At 41.6% G+C, this 21,039-nt stretch overlaps 1 non-coding gene across 1 annotated transcript; it reads left to right on the forward strand.

Annotated features, from left to right (window-relative positions):
* The first annotated feature begins 20,600 nt into the window (after window positions 1–20,600).
* LOC122058507 lies at window positions 20,601–20,707 on the forward strand. Its single transcript, XR_006133804.1, has one exon. It is a non-coding gene; the product is annotated as a small nucleolar RNA R71 (small nucleolar RNA).
* Window positions 20,708–21,039: the final 332 nt, after the last annotated feature.

Genomic DNA, 21,039 nt, shown 5'->3' on the forward strand with positions numbered 1-21,039 from the left:
CACCTTATAATTCAAAGCAAGGAATAAGCATTCAATAATTTAAGTTACAACATGACAATCATAAACGGAATTCATAATGCACAAGACAATGCATGCAAATGGCATTCGAGGATGACTAGTCTATTCACAATAATAAAGTGGTGACATGACTAGTCTAAAACAATTATGAAATGATGCAAAAATACTACAAAAATAAATTCAATGTCCTCTGCCCACTAACCTAGCTATGTACAATGTTCACCCTTAGTACGAGGGAGATCCGGCATGCGGTGACGCGAGTTTCTAGTAAAACCTATCATAAAAAGGTCCAGTTTAGTATATCTCCACTTTAAAATCATAAACAATGAAGTACGATGATCTTAATGTGTTTAAAATCACTATAGGAAGTTGTCCGACAAATTTGGGCCCAATCGAAACCCGATGGGTCTCACTAGGGTCCTTGGCCGCCCCTCAACCCAGTGGCTTTATCGGGATTGACGGGCAAGTGCCCACCGATCCTTGACCACTGCTCGACCAAGGGGCTTTGACTGGAATGGTGAGCTAGGAGCAACGGGCTAAGTGCCCACCGATCCTTGCCCACTAGTCGGGCCAGAAACCCAACCAGGACAGGTGGGCTCCGAATTGGTGGGTCCATGACTTCCCAGGGTACCCACCAATCAGAATTAAGATTCTGCTGTTCACTTCCATTCTTCATCCCGCCTTGGGGAAACCACAAGAGGTCGATTTGAACACATTTTCCACACATCTAAAGTCCCATATTGTGATTCTAACTTAGATCTAGGGTTAATTCAAAGTTTTAAGCACCGATCTTACCTCTTTGCTTAAGAACACCTTCAAAACTCCAAATCCCTTCTTCAACTCAAGAAATCATCAAATGTTCCTCAAATCTTAAATTTCTTCACCTAAACCTTCAAAATTAACATGTAGGTCTTCCATTAAACCTTGATTCATTTTCTCAAGTGGGATTAACAAGATCTAAAGGATTCCTAGTCAAATCAAAAGGTTTCACTTAGGGTTTCTTGAGGATTTAAGAAATATAGCCTTCACTCACCTCAAATCATAGATCCCAAGATGAGGACCACTTTTTCATTGTCAGAATTGAAAGATCTAACCTCGGCGATGCACTGGGAGCTTTCTTCTTGTTCTTCTTCCCTTTTCTTCCTTCTTTTTCTCTCTCTTTACTCTTGTCACCCTCCTTGTAAACCACTAAATGAGGGAAAAGAAAGGTAATAATTGCTATTTATACCTGGGTCAAAATATGTAAGGACCAGACTGGTAGGTCTCACAGGTGGTCTGACCTACTTATAACTACCCACAAGTCGGTCGAAAACTCAGCCAAATAATTGGGATTCAACAGGACTCGGGTCTCGGCATGTATTTCACTCCTGATATATGATTGAAAATACATACTCATCATAAAATACAACTACATACCTTTATTGTCCGTACATGGAATTGTGATACGTGCAAGTGCATGGCTTGGGTACGCAGACTTCACTAGGCACTGGTTCAGATTCGTCTGGCCAACCCGAGTTTAGAGTTACCTTTGCCATCATGTTCCCTAGCATACCCATCTCTGCTCGATCGGGTTCAGACCCTACATGACCAAATCAAACCAACCGGGTAAATAAATTGGGTTTAGAAAGTAGGTTATCATATAAACATTCGCAAAAATAAACGTAAACCTCACCTATTTACATTCAAATGGATCGGGTTTCAAGTATGGCTATCGAATGTCCAATTCAATTTCGGCCTCGGGGTATGTGCGCATCACTGTCTTAGGCACAAAGGTAACCAAACATCAATATGTGTTAGGAACATCGAAAGGGGCCCACAGGGGCCACACCCAAAGGGTGCAAGCAAGGTCCTACAGTGACAAAACTGTCAACAGAAATATTAGTGGTGTTTTCGATGGGCATAAAAGAGAGCTCCTAAGGTCAACTTGTCCACCGAAAACAACCAGGAGAAATAGGCCCAGGCTATTTTCGATGGCAGTGCAGAAATTACCCGTGAGTTTTAGGGTGTTTTAGCTTGGGCCCGATCGTCAGGATGTGTTCCATGGAGTTTATGGGGGATGTTCCTAGCAACATTCTAAGCCATTAAAATCTGGATTCCATTAAGCCATTTGGGAGATATGTCGATTGAATGATCAAAACCCTAGGTGGTCATTTGGTTAATCTTGTTGTCGGAGGTCACCGGACTCAGTTTGAGCTCGGCAACAACGTCGGGGAGGTGAAATACAAAGCCCCCATGTGCAAGAGGGTTTGTAGGCCAAAATTCCTCCTATACCTAGCTTTCCCTAGCCTAAAATTGAAGAGAGAGAGTGGTAGAAGTGTTGGATTTATGGGCTAAATTAATTATTCGGGTTGATTAAATGGGTGAGAGTCAAATTACATGAACCGGTTCGGTCCACTCTCAAGCTTAGGGATATGCTGGCTCAACCCATTGTGGTTTAGGGTTTTGAGTGCAGGACAGTATTATAATACTAGGTTTTGGGTCCCTACAACCATTATTCACTCTTCCCCACTTTACCACTAAAGTGAGAGAACCAAGGAGGTTTAAGGGGCTGTAGAAGATCCATAGCCAAGCCAAGAGAGCGAAAGTGGGAGTGACCAACATCAATCATCTTCAGCATACTAGGTGAAAGGTACAAATCGATCCTCTATAATTTTATTAGATTCGTGTTCTTGTTTTTCCTGTGTGGTTTCCTCAATAGGGTTTCAAACTCAAACCCATAGGGAGTTCTAACAAATGGTATCAAAGCATTGATTTATGCTATTTTGTTTCAATGATTGAAACTAAATACAACATAAAATTTCAAATAAACATGTCATATTAAAAATTAGATCATTAAATGTGGCCCGAAACAAGAAATCCAACGCAAAAAATAGATTTCAATTTGGCCTTAAAACGAACCTTTAAATGAAATTTAAAGTAGTTTAAATAAAAACCCAAAATGAACAAAAACCAAACAAGCCTTTGAGTTTTTATTTTTTTTTATTTTTTATTTTTAAATCAATCAAAACCAACCGGTTCGGCCATATGAGTTCCGGGTCAAATTTAGGTCAATTGGTCAATGACCCGGTCAACCTTTGATCGAGTCAAATAGTACATATGAGTTGACCCACTGTGTCACCGGTTCGAATCGGTGGGGTTTCCGAGTTGAACCGGCGATGACTCGCCGTCGTTTTTTTTTTTTTTTGAATTTTTTTTTTAAATTTTTTTCTCTCTCCTCCGGCGGCCGGTTTCCGAAAGTTTCCGGTGACTTTCGGCATACCGCCGCGACCGTATTCTCGTGATCTATAACTTTCGTGAAGAAAGTTTTCCCATACAGGATCTTTAAGTGATGGTAAAATTACGATTTTTATGATTTTTAATCAAATCAGGTTTTAAGTAACAATCAAAATCCTCATGTATAAGAAAAATTCAATCGATTCTTGTCCCATGTGGTCTGCTCTGATACCATTTGTTAGAACTCCCTATGGGTTTGAGTTTGAAACCCTATTGAGGAAACCACACAGGAAAAACAAGAACACGAATCTAATAAAATTATGGAGGATCGATTTGTACCTTTCCCTATGTTGCCCAAAGGTGATGTCACCAAAGTTAAGAAAATGACAGTAACCTAGAGGTTCCTAAGCCCAAAGGTGAGGGGATTTCAAAAGTTATTGTTCTTTTCACAGTAAATATAAATTTACAAGGGGACCAGTGCATTCTTAGCCCAAAGGATAGGAATGTAGTTGCGGTTGTGACTCTTGTATGGTTATTGTTGTCCTAGTGACATTTATATGTATGTTTTGAACATAAAGATATACATCTCCAATGGGAAAGATATGATAGAACTGAGTGAAACCATGAAATGATGAGGTGGAATCCACCAAAGTGGTACATCTTATTATTTCATGATTTTCCACAGGGAAGCAATGTAGGTGACATTTGCCCAAAGGTGATGTCACCAAAGTTAAGAAAATGACAGTAACTTAGAGGTTCCTAAGCCCAAAGGTGAGGGGATTTCAAAAGTTATTGTTCTTTTCACAGTAAATATAAATTTACAAGAGGACCAGTGCATTCTTAGCCCAAAGGATAGGAATGTAGTTGCGGTTGTGACTCTTGTATGGTTATTGTTGTCCTAGTGACATTTATATGTATGTTTTGAACATAAAGATATATATCTCCAATAGGAAAGATATGATAGAACTGAGTGAAACCCACCAAAGTGGTACATTCAGTTCGATTGTATCTTCTCCAACAGTAAAGGTGATACTTTCCCAAAGGTTATGTCATCAAGGTTTGAGGATAATCATCCACATTTCAGAAAGGGACATTGAATTTGGAGTTCTTTTGCCCAAAGGTGATTGAATTCCAAAGTTAGTATTGTTTTCACAGTTAAAAGAAGAATATAAGAGCATCAGCTAATTCCTGTCCCAAAGGATAGGGATACATTTTTAGTTGTAACTCTTATTTAAAATATATTGATGGTATTACATGCTTTTATATTGTGGTTTATATTTTGATATTTGGCATGTATTGTGTTGTTGTTACTGCTGTAGTAAGATGGCCATTCCCTCAAGTTATGTATCTTCCATCCCAATACTCACTGGTAACAACTATCAAAAGTGGGTGGAGGAATTAGAATTGCATTTAGGTCTTCTTGACTTAGACTTGGCACTTAGGGAGCCTAAACCTGAGCCTCTCACAGACTCGAGCAGAAGTGCTGAAAGGACCAAGTTTAAGAAATGGACTAAAGCAAACAGAAAGTGCATACTGATTTTAAAAAAGGCAGTTCCTGAAATTATACGTGGGAACATAGAGATCAAAGACACTGCAAAAGAATACTACCGAGTGCAATACATGAAAATAACTTTCCTACCATAAACAGGATAGGTAAGTAACAATATGGGGAGACAATTCTTGGGGTGGGTAGAAGTTCACCAATTCCTCTGGGTCCTTTGCTTCCAGTCTATATTGTCGGCTGATGTAAGTAAGCAAGTAAAAGGATGTGTGAGTCAAATCCATTAACCTGATGTAGTTGCACCAGGGGTCTTCATTAGAAAATCTTCTTGTGGCTTCCCTGGGAATTTCAATGTAATATCTTGTGCAGTTCTTCCTTGTAGGCACCTTTCCTAATCAATGATGAGCTTGAATTCTGAGACTTCCCTCTTGTCTTGGTAGCAGAGAACTCTAAGTTGGCATCCATTTACTGGCTTGGTCAGCTTCAGTTTTTCAAGTAGCCAAATTTAGAAAATAGTAGGACTTCCTTGATAATGATCAAGTCCAAATCTATGGTTATGGCTCATTTCATCAAATCCCTTGAGTGTTTTTACAAGGACCGTAGGGACGATATCACCTCCTTCCTTCAATTGCTTTACCACTTCTATCAGAACAAGTGGTGCACCATGTCCAGGAGTCCGGAGAACATAACGAGCTATCATGCAAAGTAGATAAGCATCCTACCTGGATACTATTAAAGCTAGATTTCAACACAACAAGAAAGCTGAGAAAACCACATTGATGACCAGGCTAATAAATACAAGGTATGATGGATGTGGGAGTGTTAGAGAATACATTTTGGGTGTAGCTACTGATGCTGGTAAACTTAAGGATCTTGGAATACAGATCGATGAAGAATATATTGTACACATTGCACTGAATACCCTCCCTAGTCAGTATAAGGTTATCCAATCTACCTACATTGCACTGAAGGACGATTGGAGCCTAAATGAGCTCATTTCCATTTGCACTCAAGAAGAAAAATTGAAACAAACTAGGTTTGAGAGTGCACATGCAACTTTTCACAAGGGATCTTCTGGTGGACCAAGCAGAAGGAACAAAAATTTTTCCAACAGAGGAAGCGTCAAGCCATATGACAGGACTAATAGCTCTCAAGAACTTGACACATCTCAAAAGGCTCAGGATGAAGAGAATACCAACAACGTAGAGTGTTTCTGGTGCCATAAGAAAGGACATGTGAAGAAGGACTGTTTTATTTTCAAGAAATGGTTAGAGAAAAGGAAGAATTCTGGGGTTGATAAGCAGAATGATACTAATAAAGGGTGAGGTAGACTGATCATCAGCAATTGAGAGCAAGTAAAATTTGGTCACATCAAGTAGTTAGGATTTCTTTACATACAGTTATTTGAAATGCTTGATTAGTGGGAGTTCTGGTTTTGTTTAGTATTTGTTTATGTTTTGGACCTTAGCCCATATGTTTTGGGGCACAGTTTGATGAATTATGGTTAAGTTTTAGCATTTACATTATGCACAGTTATTTCTTGAAATATTTGGTTTATGATTTCATTTGAAAATGTTTTTATAGGCAGTAATTGTCTTAGTTATAGGCAATATTTTGCCACAATTCAAAAGGTAATGTTTGCCACATTTTAAGACAGTATTTGTCACAGTTCATAGGCAATATTTGCCACAGTTTATAGGTGGAAGGCCACAGTTAGATATTAACCACAGATCAAAGGCGATTTGCCACAGTGAAGGTTAATATCTCAGTTAAGGACCTACATAGAATGACAACAGTGTAGTTTAAGGATATGTCAATATTTCTATGATGGTATCCCACATAGATTCGTGTTAAGAAACTTACTTATGTTTGTAATAACAGAAAGTTGTATGCCGTATATTGAGGTGTATCTTCTGCTGTTATTCGATGTGAGTGGTTTTTCAACTGAATCACAGTAAGAGTGGTTAATGTAATAAGATCTATGGCCACACCAATTTAAAAGACATCCTTATAATTAATGTAGCCCAAGTGGGAGATTATTGGATTTATGGGCTAATTAATTATTCGGGTTGATTAAATGGGTGAGAGTCAAATTGCATGAACCGGTTCGGTCCACTCTCAAGCTTAGGGATATGCTGGCTCAACCCATTGTGGTTTAGGGTTTTGAGTGCAGGACAGTATTATAAATACTAGGTTTTGGGTCCCTACAACCATTATTCACTCTTTCCCACTTTACCACTAAAGTGAGAGAACCAAGGAGGTTTAAGGGGCTGTAGAAGATCCATAGCCAAGCCAAGAGAGCGAAAGTGGGAGTGACCAACATCAATCATCTTCAAGATACTAGGTGAAAGGTACAAATCGATCCTCCATAATTTTATTAGATTCGTGTTTTTGTTTTTCCTGTGTGGTTTCCTCAATAGGGTTTCAAACTCAAACCCATAGGGAGTTCTAACAAGAAGAGGTAGCACTTACCTCTGATAGGGATTCTTGCAACTAGGCGAGTAGCAGGCACCACGGTGAGGTTCCCTCCTCTTTCTTCCTCTTCTTCTTCTTCGTGAGAAAGAGGAAATGAATCCACATTTCCAGTTATATGCTAATTTAGGCCTTAGGGCCTATTTGGTTTGGTCCTAGTCCGGTTTGAATGGGTTAATTCGACTTCCGGAGAATGTGGACTTGACTACTTTGGTCCTTAAAGTGCTTATGTCATGAGAAAGGTGTGGGGGAGGATTTGGGATCATCTAGGGCTATCTACGATGCGGGTGGTGGGACCCATGGGCATCGAAACTCAACCAGCAGCCTATGTGGCCAGCGGAAATAGCTAGTGAAAACAAGCCTAGGCTATTTCTGGTGGCATATTTTCGATGGTTAAGACAAAAACCTATCTTGACTATTTTCTATCCACTAGCTGGTCTCGCATAGGTAGTTACCCTAGGCTGTGTTCATGGTCTTTGAGTAATTTTGGTGCGTGCCAGGATTCAGGTGTGGGTGTCAGGTCACTTACCATCTGGGATTGAAAGGTATGAATCCCCTCCATTTGGATTGACATGCAATACATGAACATATGGGCTCATCTCTCCCCTTTCGGCAATGGGTAGCTATGAGAAAAAACCAGGTGGTACTTCCCACCTCCGGTCCGAGACCTATCACAATAGTTTAAATTAGACTGGGTTAGGGCATGGGTGTAACATTCCCACCCACCTTACAAGAATTTCATCATCGAAATTGAACGTACCTGGTAAATCAAACAATCTAGGGTACTACTTCTTCATTTCCTCTTCCTGCTTCCATGATACTTCCTATTCTGGGTGGTTCAAACACTCCACCTTGATAAAGGATATGGTGCGATTGTGGAGAATGTGGTTCTTCTTGTCAACAATCTTATTTGGATACTCCACGTAGGCAAGGTCCTCGTCCAACTCATCGGGTATGTAAGTCAAGACGTGAGTGGGGTCAGGAATGTACTTCCGCAGCATAGATACATAGAAGACATCATGTGTACACTCCAACTCAGGTGGTTAAGCTATCCTATAAGCCACCAGCCCAATCCTTTCTAGCACATCATATAGTCCCATAAATCTAGGACTCAGTTTTCCCTTCTTGCAGAATTGCATTACCTTCTTAATTGGGGAGATTCACAAGAAGACCTTGTCTCCATATCCAAATTCCAGATGCTTCCTCTTGACATTTACATATCTCTTCTATCTAGACTAAGCTACTTTAATTCTTTCTCTGATCACAACCACCTTCTCACTAGTAGCCTATATCAAGTTTGGACCCAAAATATGCCACTCACCAACCTCGTCGCAATAGAGTGGAGTCTGGCGCTTCTTGCCATACTGTGCTTCAAATGGGGACATTTTGATGGTGGCTTGATAACTGTTGTTATAGGAGAACTCAATAAGGGAAATGTGCTCATCCCAACTATAACTCATATCCAAGGCACATGCTCAAAGTAAGTTCTCCAATGTTTGGATAGTCCTCTCCGACTAACCATCAGTCTGTGGGTGAAATGCAGTGCTAAAGTTCAATTGCCTGCCCATAGCCTTCTGCACACATGTCCAGAACTTGAAAGTGAATCTGGGAACTCGATCAGAGATAATGCTAACTGGTACACCATGCAACTGGATGATGTTGCCAATGTACAACATGGCCAACTTGTCCAGGGAGAAAGTGACTTTAATTGGGATGAAGTTGGCTGCCTTGGTCAAGCGGTCAATAACTACCCAAATGGCATCCATACCCTTCTGAGTGCAGGGTAGGCCTGTGATGAAGTCCATGGTGATATTCTTCCATTTTCACTCCAAAATAAGTAGTGACTGTAATAACCTATGGGGCCTTTGTCTTTCGGCCTTGACTTATTGGCATGTGAGGCATTTAGACACATGCGTGGCCACATCATTCTTCATTCCCTTCCACCAATAGGAGCCCTTGAGATCCTTGTACATTTTGGTGCTGCTGGGGTGAATGGAGTATGGAGAGCTATGAGCCTCTCTCAAAATTGTATCTCTCAAATCACCATCATTAGGTAAGCACAACCTTTCCTTGAACTTGAGAATCTCTCCTTCAGTCAAAGAGAAATTTAGATCCTTTTGGGTTCCTTCCTTACAATCTATTATCAACTTCTGCAACTTTGCATTAGTACCCTGAGCTGCAGTGATCCTATCCACTAGACTAGGTTGTACCACCAATGTTGATGTATCCATCGAGATGGATTGGTGGAATGGAGAAGGTATTTAGACCGATGGGCTGCACTAAAGAGCAGCAAATTTTATATACGGGCTATCAGTTGCAGAATGAAGCAGATGATTGGTGGAGTGCAACTGAGCCTATTTTGAGGGCTAATAGCTCGAACCCCACTTGGGCAGACTTCAAGGGAGCATTTTTTGAGAACTACTTTTCGGAAAGCTGCTGGGATAGGAGAGAGAGTGAGTTCTCTTAGTTGGTGCAAGGCTCCCGGTCTGTGTTGGAATACCAGCAATGCTTCGAGGATTTGTTTCACTTTGCTCCTGAGCATCTCCTACGGGATAAGGGCTAAGGCCAAAAAGTTTGAGAAAGGGTTGAGGCCAGGTATTGGGTCAACCATTGTGGGGTTGAAACTATAGACCTATGCTAAGGTGGTCCAAGTGGCCAAATCTATTGAAGACCGGTATAGAGATAATTTTACGGCCCAACAAGGAATGGGAAAGAGGCCAATGGGATCTACTGATTCTAGGGGAGGCAACAAGCCCTTTCGAGTGCCTTTTATCAACCCAACTCTAGTACAATTCAGGAAGCCTGAAGCTAGCCAGACTTCCCAATCCTCTCAATCTAGTGTTGTATCTCAGTCTATGGGATCAAGCCCGAGGTGCTTTCATTGTGATCTACTAGGCCATATGGTGAGGTACGCCCCCATCGGAGGCTAGGTGATGCACCATACACTATACCACCTAGGCCCCAACAGACATATGCAGCCCTTAGACCAGAACAACCCCCACATGGTCAGAGACCACAACACAGAGTGTTTGCTATGACCACAGAAGATGCCAAGGCTACACCCGGGTAATAACAGGTACATTATTGATATCATTATTGCTTGCACATGTGTTATTTGACTTAGGAGCCTTGCACTGGTCAGTGTCATCGACATTTGCAAAGAAGATGGGAATTCCACCCAAGGGGCTGACTCAGTGTTTGGCAGTGAGTACTCCTACAAGATGTGTAGTGGATTTGAACTTTGTTTATGAGCCTTGTCTAGTGACTGACTTTGACGTAATTCTAGGAATGAACTGGTTGTCCACATACAGAGCTAGTGTGCTATGTACAGAGAAGACTATCCTTTTCATACCTTATGATGATGATTATTTTGTATTCCAAGGGGATAAGCCCAAAAAATCCAAGAAGGTTATCATATCCGCGCTCCAGATAAAGAAGCTACTGGATAAGGGATGTCAGGGCTACATAGTGTCGGTGATGGATATTGAGATAGAGATTAGACCATTGACCAAGCTAGATGTGGTGAGGGAATTTCTCGATGTATTTTTGGATGACTTGACAGGTTTGCCCTCGACTGAGAGACAGAGTTTGCTATAGACCTACCCTCCAGCTCGGCACAGTGTAAAAAGCCCCTTACCATATAGCCCCCACAGAGTTAAAGGAATTTTAGGTTCAACCACTGGTGCAAGGCCAGTTGGTGGACAATAAGCAGTCAAGACAGCACCAGAAATATGCCACCGGAGGCACTGGGCCTGGCTCAGATGGGCTATTTCCGGTGAGCCATACAGGCTAATGTCAAGTTTTTGATGCCTGTGGGTCTAGCCACTAGCATCATAGGCAGTCTCAGATGATCCCAAATCATCCTTCACCCTTTCCTCGTGTCATGAGCGTTTTATAGACCTAAGTAGTCAGGTTCTCAACTCTCTCTGCTGTATTAACCCGATCAGTCCGAATAAGGTCCAACCAAATGGACCCTAAGGTCCAACTTAACACATAAGAAGGAAATGAGGATTTCATTTCCTCATTTCCTTTATGTCCAATGTAGGAGAGGAGAGAAAGAGGGGAAGAAGGTAGAAGAAGAAGGGGAAGAAGAAGGAGGAGGTCTTACCTTGGTGCCGGCTACCACCTAGTCGCCGGAATCGTTATCAGAGGTAAGTGCACTCACTTCCACCACTCTCTCTCTTCATTTTAACCTAGATTAAACTAGGTTTTAATAGAATCTTAGTGTACAAACCATGTTGATGTTGGGGAATGCATATTCCACCCTCTTGGTGCTGTTGTCGAGCTCAAACCAAGCCCGGTGAGCTTCGACAACAAGTTTTTCCAAATGACCAACTAGGGTTTCGATCTTTCGATCAACGTATCTCCCAAATGGCTCGATGGAATTGGGATTTTATTGGCTTAGAATGATACTAGTGACATTCCCTATAAACTCTAAGGAACAAATCTTGGCGATCGAGCTTGAGCCGAAAAGCCCCAATTCAAGTGGACAGTTTGTACTGCCACCGGAAGCAAGCCACCAGGCCATTGGGCATGCTTCTAGTGGGTTGTTTTTAGTGAACCATAGAGCTCAATGAGCTCTGTATCACCACCATTGGAAACAATATTGAGATTTCTGGTGGAAATACCCTGTTTCTGGTGGGTGTTTTCGGTAACATTACTGTCATTGGGACACCTTGTCTATACCTTTTGAGGGTGATTTAAGTGGGCCTCTCCCAATCTTTCCAACACGTACTAATGTACGATTTCCCTTATGTCTAGGATAGTGATGCGCACAAGCCTCGAGACTAAAACTGAGTGGATTGATCGATGACCTTATTTGAACCCTAACACAAGGAGAGGTCAACGAGGTGAGGGATGGTTGCTTTATTTTTGGATTGTTTTGTTATTATAGAATTGCTCATATGTGTAGGATTATACATGATTATTAAATGTTCAAATGATGATGTTCTATCACATGTTACATTTTATGATTATAATATGAGATTTTTATGGATATGTATGGCAGGATCCGGTGTGGCCGAGGTGGTATCGGTATCATGATCGTCGTGTGTTTGGTTGTATGTATGAGACGTAATATGGTCTGGCTTATATGGTACCAGTGCCATGATTTCCATATGCTTTTTGCATTCATGCATTGATTATGTGCATTAGAGTTAGTTGTAGTCATAGATTATACTTTGTGGCCGATGTATTACCGGTATCGTGTGCTCCGGGACTATATTTGGAAATGGATGCGCTTCATGGCTGACGATTGGTACCGGTGCTACGTAGTCCATACTCAACTGCTATATGCATGCTAGATTAGGTAAACGGTCATGGGTTACACTTTGTGACCAATGTGTTACCGGTATCGTCTACTCGTGACAGTATTTGGAGATAGATTACACTTTGTGGCTGATGTGTTACCAGTATCGTGTAATTCATACTAACTGTATCATTATGAAGGCATGTAGCATATATGTGATTAGGTATCACTCCCTATGCTATGAACCCTTGCCAACAAGGGGGTAAGGTGTTAGATAACCCATTGTGGTTTATTCGATGTGCTTTTCCGGAATGCCACTCCCACGGTACGATGTGATTGTTACCGGAGGCAGAAAGTTGTTAGGCATGGCCGATGATTGGTATTGTGCCATGACAACTAGGAGGGGGTTATCAGGGGTTTGTTGGGTGACCCATGGACGTATACGGGTATCGATAGGCTTCTATTCATGGCTAGGGTTTGTATCCCTGTGTAGTCGATGGTGGTTCAGAGACGAGGGATACAGCCTAATGTGCCGTAGTAGCATTACCAGACTTAGTTGTATTGTTAGGTGGATAATAAATAAATGAATTACATCATGAGCATCATGGACTATATGTTTAATTCCTATAAACTTGCATCATAAATTATTAGTGCAATTGTTATATTTGGATGTGCTTGAACCCCACCCCTCACTGAGTGAGCTGGAAAGCTCACCCCACATATACACCCCTTTTTAGATGATGATGCAGGTACGATCGTACCTATGGTTAGTGACTCTCTTTCATCTAGACCTAAGTACAGAGTGAGTGACTGGAGGATGTCGAACATGGAGGGGTATGGCCAGGACTGTGCTAGTGACTTTTGTGCATACGCAGCACTATAAGGTGTTCGACATATTTTTGATTATTTTGATATAGGTCTATGGATATTATGTTTTTAAATTTGATATGTGTAAGTTTTGAAGGATTGTAAACAGAATAACTCGGTTATTGATATTATATTTATCATTAGATAATTTCTTCATTTATTTCTGATGATTCTGCTATTATACTATGATTCTGCTGCTTTTGGTGGGTTTGATGTGAGATTGTGAAATGTTAAGGTACTGCTATTAGAGATTCTGGTAGGTTTGTAAGACAGGTCCGTGCCTTACTCACACTGTCGGTATTCCTAATGGTAATTGGGTCTACTGGAAGTGGGGTGTGATAGAAAGCCCCTTTGAAGTCTTCCTAAGTGGGGTTTGGGTTACTCACCCTCAGAATGGTTTTCGCGATCGATTAGCATCGTCTACACATCCAAGGTGAGTTCTCCTTCTTCTCTAACCTAGGTTTTTGGATTTTTCTCTGTGAGACTTGCTTTACTTTTCAAACTTAGGTTTTATTCTCTAAAACCTTAGGAACCTTACTAAAATCATGTCTGCTCATCATGTTCGTACTCGCCATGCCGTCGCACAAGAGCAACCGGCCATTTCTGAAGCAACATAGTACGACCAACTACTGTACTCTGTAGCCAAACAAGACCGTTGGGAAAGCTTTGAATTTTAGAATGTCGACCCAGGAAAGTATGTGAGGACTAGGGATTTTTGGCAGTTCCGCCTTTGCCAACGCTTTGAGGCGATTGCGTGGTATCATATCCTGAAGCCCAACTAGAGATACTACCCAAGGTTGGTGATGTTATTCTACTCTAACCTCCAATGTGTGAACCACGGTACAGAAGAGATGAGGATCACTTCCTATGTGAAGGCGGTTGAAATCTCCTTTGATATGAGGCAGCTGGCTAACATTCTGATGGTTGGCAACACAGGAGAGTTGGTCTACTGCCCTCCTCGGACTCCAACCTATGAGTTCTAGAATCCTGGGGTCCTTCAATAGATGAAAAATATACTTACCAAGGCTGCTTTTGGGTGGGATCGCACTATCAACTACCAAGCCACCCCAAAAGTTATCTGTAGAGCAGTTTAGTTGAATGTCCTTCCTATCTATGGCCATTATGACGAGGTGTTCGTGCTGCATGCCTATATGAGGTACTATGTGTACATGGGGGTGTCGATTTTCCTTCCCTACCTACTGATGTGGACCATGGTGATGAGGTCTGAGGGAGGGACACACATGGCCAGAAATTTATGTTATGGGAGGATTCTGACTGATGTGTTCCTTCGCTTTGGGGTGAACTTAGAAGGTGAGGAGTACTTGAGAGCTGATGTGATAGACTTCAACCAGGATTCCCTGAAGAAGATGGTACTGGATATGAGTGAGGTCTCACCTGATAAGGCTGAGGAAGAGCAGCCAATGGAGGTGGAGGGTCAACTGGGAGATGGCGCCGGGGTTGTTAGCGGAGGTGCTGAGGGAGATGGTGGAAATGCTGATGGGGTTGGTGGTGGTGTTGGTAGAGGTGCTGGTGGAGTTTCACCACTTGACCCACAGGCTATAGGTTCCACTGTTGTATCCTCTTCCCGTAGCACTAGGGGTACGAGGCCTTATGGTCTCAATGATGCGATGGCCCTCCTTGACACCACCACAAACTTGCAGAGGAGGATGGACAACTGGCTTGAGAGCATGGACAGAAACTATTGTCTCATGGACAATAGGGTGGCCTCCCTTAAGGGAAAGATGTAGGTGATGATCTTCCACCTTGCAATTCTGGTTCCACCTCCAGGAGTACATGTTCAAAACCAGAACTAGGCTCAAGGCCAAGGGCAGCATCATCAGCAGTAGGGTCAGCAGGAGTAGTGGCTTAGGTTAGCACGGTAGCCTTAGGATTTCTCATTCAGTGTTTTCTTTAAAATTCCATGTTCTAGATGTTAGTTGAAATTTACTTTCTCTCATTTGCTTATGTTATTTGAATTCCTAAATTTAGGCTAGTTAGGATTTTCAGCTTTCTGTCTTTTATTTTGAGAAAATTGGTGTAAGCTTATGTACTCAGTTCTTGATTATAATGAAACGGACTTAACACCTATACTTGTCCCCTAACTATATAATTTCTATTATTTTTTGACTTTAAAATTTTTAATTTCAATCCTAATCCCCAAACTATAGTTTGGTTGAGATTGTGAGTTAAGGCAGAGCACCACGCTCTAATACCAAGCTATCACACCCCACTTCCAGTACCTAACTTACCGTATAGGAATACTGGTGGTGTGAGTAAGACACTTACCTATCTTACAAACCTACCAGGATCTCTAATAGTAGTACCTTAACGATTCACAATCTTATAACACAACCAAATAATAACAGTGAAATCAGAGTATAATAGTGGAATGATAAATAAAACAGGGAACATCTAGTGATGCTGTAAATATCCATAACCAGTTTATCTGTTTACAAATATCTTTGACTGATAAAATTAAATTCAAAGTATACTATCCACATATCTATATCAAAATAACAAGATATGCCAAACACCTCATGGTGCCATATAAGCACGTACATCACAGGCACAATCTTGGTCATGCTCCCATACTTCTGGGATCCACCAGTCGCTTGCTCCATACTCGGGCCCAGAGGAAATGGAGTCACAAACCATAGGTACGACCATACCTACATCATTATATAAAAAGGGGCATATACGTAGGGTGAGCTTTTCAACTTGCTCAGTGAAGGGTAGGGTTCATGCACAACCAAGCAAAGACAATCACATAAATAATTCATGATGCATGATTACAGAAGTTAAACACATAGTCCATGATGCTCGTGATGCAATTCATTTATATTATTATCCACCTAGCAATACAACTAAGTCTGGTAAATGCTACTACGGCACATTAGGCTATATCCGTGGTCTCGGAATGGCCATTGACTACACAGCGATACAAACCCTCACCGTGATTAGGAGCTTGCCGATCCTAGAATTTGGCCATTGGTCACCCTGTAAACCCCTGATAACCCCCTCCTGGAAATCATGACACCGGTATGTCGATCGGCCATGGCGGACAAGTTCCCAGCTTCAGTAACAATCACATCGTACCGTGGGTGTGGCATTCTGGGAAGGTTCATCGAATATAACATAATTGGGTTATCCAACACCTTACCCCTATTGGTAAGGGGACATAGCATGGGGAATGGCACCTAACCACAATATCCTACATGCCTTCATAATGATACAGTTAGTATGGACCATGCAACACCGGTATGTCCATCGGCCACGAAGCGGGTCCATCTCCAAGTATAGTCCCGGGGTACACAATACCGGGCATAACTATATACCTATCTAGCATGCATAGTAATTACATACGGACTACGCAACATTGGTATTCCTATCGGCCACGAAGCGTATCCATTCCCAAATGCAGTTACGGAGTACACGATACCGATAATACATCGGTCATAAAGTGTAATCCGTGACTACAACTAACTCTAATGCACATAATCAATGCTTGAATGCATCAAACATATGGCAATCACAGTACCGATACCACCTCAACCACACCAGATTCTATCTCTTACATACAACAATCACGCGGTGATCACCGTATTGGTACCACCTCGGCCACATCGGATCCTGCCACATATATCGATATACATCTCATGTCATTTCAATCAAAATAATATATATGATAGAACATCATTATCATTTAAACATTTTAAATAATCATGCATGAATCTATACATGTTAGCAGTTCTAAAATAAATAAACATTACCAAAAATAAACGTCAACCATCCCTCACCTTGTTTACGTTCAAACGGATAGGTTTCCAAGTACGGCCATTGAGTGTCCAATTCAATTTTGGCCTCGAGGTATGTGCACATCACTATCCTAGGTACAAAGGTAACCGAAAGTCAATACGTGTCGGGAACATCAAGAGGGGCCCATGGGGATCACCCCCAAAGGGTACAGGCAAGGTCCCACAATGACAATACTATCACATGAAACAGTCACTGTCCACCAGAAATATAAGTGGTGTTTCTAGTGGACATAACAGAGAGCTCCTTAGGCCAACATGGTCACCGAAAACAGCCAGCGGAAATAGGCTCAGGCTATTTCCGATGGCATATTTTTGGTGGCAATGCAGAATTGCCTATGAGTTTTAGGGCTTTCCAGCTCGGGCCCCATCATTGGGATGTGTTCCATGGAGTTTATGGGGGATGTTCCTAGCATCATTCTAAGCCATTAAAATCCTAAATCCATTAAGCCATTTAGGATATACATCAATTGAACGATCGAAACCCTAGGTGGTTATTTGGTCAATCTTATTGCCAGAGCTCATAGGACTCGGTTTGAGCTCAGCAACAGGACCAGAGAGGTAAAATACAAAATCCCCAGGCTCAAGATGGTTTGTGTGCCAAGATTCCTCCTATACCTAGCTTGCCCTAGCTTAAAATGAAGAGAGAGAGAGTGGTATAAGAGGTAGCACTTACCTCTAGCAGGGATTCTGACAACTAGGCAGGCAGCTGGCACCAAGGTGAGCTTCCCTCCTCCTTCCTCTTCTTCTTCTTCTTCCTTCCTCTCCTCTCTTTTCCCTCTCCCATAATTTGTACAAGTGAGAAATGAGGAAATGAATCCTCATTTCCACTTATATGCTAAGCTAGGCCTTAGGGCCTATTTGGTTTGGTCCTAGGCTAGCCTGAATGGGTTAATCCGACTTTCAGGGCACGTGGACCCAACTACTTTGGTCCGTAAAGTGTTCATATCATAAGGAAGGTGTGGGGCAGGATTTGGGATCATCCGGGGCTGTTTATGATGCGGGTGGTGGGACCCACAGGCATTGAAACCCAACCATCAGCCTAAGTTGCTAGTAGAAACAGGCCCAGGCTATTCTGATGGCATATTTTCGGTGGTCAAGATAGCAACCTGTCTTAACTGCTTGTTGTCCACCAGCTAGTCTCATACAAGTAGTTGCCATAGGCTATATTCATGGTCTTTCGACAATTTTGGTGCATACTGGGATTCAGGTGGGGGGTGTGGGGTCACTTACCGTCTGGGATCAAAAGGTATGAATCCCCTTCAGTTGGACTGGCAAGCAATACATGAACATGTGGGGTCATCTCTCCCCTTTCAACAATGGGTAGTTATGAGCCAAAACCCAATGGTACTTCCCACCTCCGGTCCAAGATCTATCACAACTGTTCAAATTAGATTGGATCAGGGCACGGGTGTAACATGACCAGACTCTTCCAGTAATAATTTCTTTAGATTTGACTTCTAGCTAAGAATAGGAATTACTTAAAGTGCTAAAAGACAATACAGAAGCCTTAGGTTAGACCATGGCTGACATCAAGGGTTTAAGCCCTTCTATTGTGCAACATCATAAACATCAAACAATATGGCTTTTCACTATCATCACCCAACTCATCCATACATTCTTGGAATTATAAATTAAAATCAATATCGAAGTTGGTAATTAAACCATCAGAAAAATCCAAAAAATCCTCAAGCATATTGATCTCTTCTTCCATATGTGGTTGCTTGCCTATCCTAAACATGTTAAACCCAACAGTTTGGTTGCCAAAAGATAACCTTAGGAAACCATTATGGCAATTGAGTAATGCATTACTGGTAGCCAAGAATGGTCTTCCAAGAATTATTGGGATCTCATCCTTGGTTGAGAAGGGCTTGGTATCTAACACAATAAAATCAACAAAGTAAATAAATTCTCCCACCTTAAGTAAGACATCCTCATCCATCCCTTTAGGAATCTTAATAGCTCTATCTGCCAACTGAAGAGTAGTTCCAGTGGCTTTCAATTCTCCCAATTCTAGTTGCTTATACACATGATAAGGTAAAAGATTCACACTTGCGCCAAGGTCAAGTAAGGTATGCTCAATGTAGGTGTTCCCTATAACATAAGCTATGGTAGGGCTCCCTGGATCCTTATACTTGGCTATTATAGGATGAGTAATTGTGGAACTAATGTTACTTGCCAAGAACGCCTTTTTGGGCACACTCCTGATACGTTTGTGGGTACACAAATCTTTCAGGACCTTTATATAGACGGGGATCTATGATATGGCTTCCAAAAGAGGGATGTTCACTTCTATCTTTTTAAGGCTTCTAAAATCTTGTCCATAAAAGCAGTCTTCTTTTTGTTTACCAAGTGATTAGGAAAGGGGACAGGGGGAACATAAGGACTGTTAGGGATATACTCTTTTTCAGAAGAATCATTTTTGGTTTCCTCAACCAAATCACCTTTAGTTGCTTTATGTTCATCAGATGAACCTAGAACAACAGGCACACTTGTGTCTTAACAGGAGGAGAGTTAACAGGAGTAATAGATGTGGAAGATTTAGGAACACTCTATTGATACTTTCGACCACTCTTAAGGGTATAAACAACATGACATTGGTTGGAGAGCCCTTGTTGGGTCTGACCTTGTACCACATTCAGTGATGCATTAGGGGGTGGTTGTGAACTAACAGGCTGATGCCTAGGGTTAGGCTCTAGTTGACTGGACAATGTTCCTTTCTCCCTCTCATATAAAATTGAATCAACTTGGGTGAGTCTTCTTGTAAGATTTTGATGGCTTGTCATGAGGAGGGCCATATTATTTTTCAAGTCACTTAATCTACTTGCCTCTCTAGTGTTGGTAAACCCAGGAGGTCGCTGATAAGATGATAGGAGAGGGGGCCTAGGAAAACTAGCCTAAGGTCCTACATTTAGCCTAGGAAAAGTATTTGGGGCAACAGGCTGAGGCCTTTGGGGTCCAGGTTGACCTTGACTATGAAAATTGGAAGGCCCTACTTGGTTGCCCTAGTTCCAGGATAAATTTGGGTGATATCTCCACCCTGGATTGTAAGTGTTACTACATGGATTATTCTAATATAAGACATTAACACTGTCATTGGAAGTGCCCCTAGAGGTGTTGGGGCATTCTTCTATAACATGTCTAGGGGACTGGCACCAAGTACACATCTTAACCATATTGAATGATGATGGCTCTCTAGGAATAATAGCCTCAATCATTTTGATTAGGCTATCCAAGTAGGATTCCTTGGCTACTATCCCATCCATAAAATATCTTTTTCATCCTATGGTTCTTTCACTTTCTTGGGTTGATTCCCACTCACGAGTTTTGTCAGCTAAGTCAAGTAAGACTTTCCATGCCTTTCCTTCATCTGTAAAAGATGTGAATCCCCCATGGCACATAGACTGTCATTTGTTTAGTTGAGTAATCAATACCCTCATAAATTATTTGGCATAAATTCCATAAGTCTAGGCCATGGTGAGGGCATTCCTGGAGTAGATCCTTGAATCTCTCCATAAGTTCAGAAAAGGACTCACTAGGCTTTTGCTTAAACTAAAGGATATCACTTCTAAGCATATTGGTCTTGCGAGCTGGGAAAAACTTCTTAAGGAAGACAATCGTGAAGTGTTCCCATGTGGTTATGGAATTTGTGGGTAACCCATACAACCACTTCTTGGCTTGGTCTTTCAATGCAAAGTGATAAACCTAAGCTTAATAGCATCATCAAGAAGTTGTTGGATCTTAATTAGAACACATATCTCTTCAAATTTCCATAGAAATAGGTATGTATCCTCAGAGGTTAGCTCATGGAAGTGGGGCAACATAGTGATGTACTAAGATTTGAGCTCAAAATTATTGCCCTGGGCTTGTGGTTAGACTATGCAAGAAGGTTAGGCTACCCTAATAGG

This window comes from Macadamia integrifolia, chromosome 12, assembly GCF_013358625.1.
Source record: "Macadamia integrifolia cultivar HAES 741 chromosome 12, SCU_Mint_v3, whole genome shotgun sequence".
NCBI classification, from domain to species: domain Eukaryota; kingdom Viridiplantae; phylum Streptophyta; class Magnoliopsida; order Proteales; family Proteaceae; genus Macadamia; species Macadamia integrifolia.